This window comes from Grus americana, chromosome 2 (assembly GCF_028858705.1).
Source record: "Grus americana isolate bGruAme1 chromosome 2, bGruAme1.mat, whole genome shotgun sequence".
Taxonomy (NCBI): domain Eukaryota; kingdom Metazoa; phylum Chordata; class Aves; order Gruiformes; family Gruidae; genus Grus; species Grus americana.
In genome coordinates this window covers 2442758-2446116 of record NC_072853.1, presented here as the reverse complement: position 1 = coordinate 2446116, position 3359 = coordinate 2442758, and the positions used below count along the sequence as shown (strand labels likewise).

General features: G+C 42.7%; 1 long non-coding RNA gene across 1 annotated transcript; it reads right to left on the bottom strand.

Moving 5' to 3' along the window:
• Window positions 1–885: 885 nt before the first annotated feature.
• LOC129203420 (uncharacterized) lies at window positions 886–2903 on the bottom strand. Its single transcript, XR_008576021.1, has 3 exons — window positions 2816–2903; window positions 2555–2638; window positions 886–1013 (listed from the first exon to the last, which is right to left on the bottom strand). It is a non-coding gene; the product is annotated as an uncharacterized LOC129203420 (long non-coding RNA).
• Between the last annotated feature and the right edge of the window lie 456 nt (window positions 2904–3359).

The window sequence follows — 3359 nt, the reverse complement described above, 5'->3', positions numbered from 1 at the left end:
TGCCTGCTCTGGGACCTGCCTGTAGACCAAGCTGAGCAGAGATGGTCCTGCCCTGTCTCATATCTCTCCCCAGCCTTGGCAGAGCTGAAGAACAGTAGATTTTTATGTATGAAGTTTCTTACCAGCATTACATTCCCAAGATACCGAAGTGGCCAAGAATCATGGGAGCACTGGGGAGACTCTACATGTTCAAGCATGAACGCAAAGTCTTACAGTCAAGAAGGATAATGGGTAAGAAGATAATTCTCCATCAAGGCAGTCTTGGAAGGGGTACATGCTGTCAGACCAGTACAGCAATGGGTACAATACAGCCCAAAGGGGTTCTCAAGAAAAAAACTTGCTATCAAAGGCTGATGCCTGCCAAAAATGACTGTTTGTGATAGGAAAATATTAGAGACCAACCTGTGGCACTTCTTTATCTGTATGGTAAAAGACGCGCTCCTGACTCCGGGGCAGGTAACTTGCAGTTTTCTGTATTTCCCTTCAAAAGGCAGAAGAGTGAAAAGTGATATTTTTTTTTCTCCCCCTCCCCATCACTAAAACATTGATTCTTAAAAATAAATTCTACCAGCTTTGTTATAATTTTTTTGATAAAAGAAATGTACCTCTGTCAAGAGAGAAAAGGAGAGAGAGGGGAAAAATCATGAGAGAAAAGCCTAGCAAGAGATCCAGCATGTTAGTTCAATATTGACATTATTTTAAAACTTACATGGAAGGATGTAAAAGCTCTTTGTCAGGACATTAGGAAGGGGGAATCAGGTTGCATGAAACTCATACTTATTACTGGTATAATCTTGAAGCTAGTCACTTTGAACGAGTCTGAGGTCCCATTCCCCAATCCAGAAATTGTTGCAATAATAACTGACTTCACAGGAGTGATGTGGGGTTTGCTGTCCTCTGCGCCGTGCTTTGCCAGACAGCTCGATGGAAGGACAAAGGTTTGTATCCACCAACATGCTGTAACATTTTCACATTGTTTAAGAACACTCTCTTAGGCACTTCCACTTCAGTACCTGATTAAAGAAAGCATTAAAATTAATCTTACAGAAATATATGAGTCCATGTATCAACACCTTCCACACATCTTCTCAGCTCCTATGGTCCCAGGACCACCACTCAGTGGTCTGTGCCTCTTTGTACATTTATCCTTGCCAATCCAAGGGGAAATATTGCCACTGCCTCAGTGAGCAGAAGCAGAGAGGTGAAGATTCTACCACCAACCACAGGCACACACAAAGCCGCTCTTATCTTTTGCCTCCTGCAAGTCAACATTCTGCATCCAGCCAAAGAAGGCTGAAGGTTTCACTCTCTGAGAGGCACTCTTTCTTGTCATATCAGTCCTCTTAATCTTTTTAATCTGCTTTAGAAGAAATGATGGCAATAGATCACAATTCAGAGTTGCAAATAAATAGCCTTTAAAAAAAATGACGTACAACATAAAGAGGGTATGAGTTGCCACCTGGGTAGAAAATGTAAATCGGAGTCAATGAAGAAAATAAAATGTGTCAGTCAAAATAAACCCTGTCAAAACACAGCAGAATTTTTAAAATAAATCAGGTACAGAATGTAGAGTGCAAAACGTTCTCCTCTCTGGGAAACACCAACCACGATGATTCATCTTTAACCATTCCATCTAAATAACAAACAAACAAACAAAGATAGCTGAGACTGTCCTGGACCTCAGGACCATCCACCCACCTACCCAGCTCTTAAGATCTTGAGATCGTCACATGCAATACCTTGTTCCTTTCCATGGCTGTGCTTCTGATACTCCAAATGAAGAAATACCACCATTTCACTGCAGCTTTTCTAGAAGTCACAGAGATGAGGTTTCAATGTCAGCTGCATCTTCCTTCCCTCACTGCCCCCTACTTCATGTCCCCACTCTGAGGTCCAAGTTTGGCTTTGAGTATTCTTGAACACAATTTGGATGAGTTGGTTTTTACATAGCCTCGGAACCAGGAACTGAGTTCTAGCAGTGTCTTCTGCCTGCGTTTTCCTTCCCAGTGAGTCACTCTTGCTCTTAGCTCAAGCCAACACATAGACTATGAAACGGTGAGGTGTTTTAGCTTGATGGACCCAATCTGAGCCCTAAATAAACATTTCAACAAAGATATATCCTTCTGTAGGGTACACATGATGCTAATGGACATGGTTTAGTGGTGGACTTAGTAGTGTTAGGTTAATGGTTGGACTTAATGATCTTAAGGGTCTTTTCCAACTTAAATGATTCTATGATACTATGATTCTGTGTAGAAAGCAACCTTCTATAAAGTAATGGGCAGACAGAAGTGCTTGTGATGCTCAATTCTAGAGAGCAAAGTGACAACACATCCAGGGTTACTTCTGCACTGACAGTGGAAAGAGAAAGGAGGACTATATTCCAAGTATCTTCAAGTGAAGGACAAGGCTTGGAAGGCTGTGGGTAACCAAAGCCCAAACAGAGATCAGAAGTAAATCGGACAACTCTTGGACCAAGGAATGGGGAAGGACAAAGTCAAGCAGTGATGACAAATAAGCATGGCTAGTAAAAAAACCTTTCTGTTGTACTCACCTTGATGTAAGACATCATTGAGTATTGCTTTCAAAAGCCCTTGGCATGCAAGTGGCAGGAGAAAGCCCACATACCGTGTGTATGCTGAGAGAGAGTGGAGAGAGAGAGAAAATTAACAATTATCATGAATCTGGACCATAGCACGAAGGTCACCCCACAAAGTATTTGCTATGCATGGTAACCATCTCTTCTGGAAGCTGGGTGGTGTAAAGGGTAAGCTACAGAGGTGATGGAGCCATCCCTTGAACTGGGGGTAAGTACCTTGAGCCTGGGTGAAACTGTGTTGCCTCTATTAATCAAGGCAGCTGCCCACTGGGATTATGCATGAGCAGATTTTCTTGAAGGTTTGTAGTCCCTTTTCTGCACCTCTTCTGCACCCCAGAGCAGATTGCATACCTGGTGTGGTAAGAAAGCAGGCAGAAAATATTTAAATAAAAGGTGGGAAATGCCCTGGAGTGAAAAAACCTGTGACATACACAGATGAGTATTTTGGGAAGTGCCTTTAGCTTAACTTCAGACCACCAAACTCTGTGTTTGAAGAACCACCCTTCTTGTGGCTCAGCTCTTTCTCACCTCTGCTGTTCGGTGTCATGGTCTCTCATGCTCTCCATCTCAGTCTGCCCTCCATCTCTTTGTCATTCACATTTGCGCATCTCACTTACCATGGTCTCCATGCCTGGTGAGCACCTAAACAAGAATTATCGCTGAAGGCATCTGGGATGCAGATTGCTGGTGTTTACACACCAATGCTTAAGTGACCTTTTGAAATCTGTGGACATGAATTTTCTACCTCATTTCCCATGGG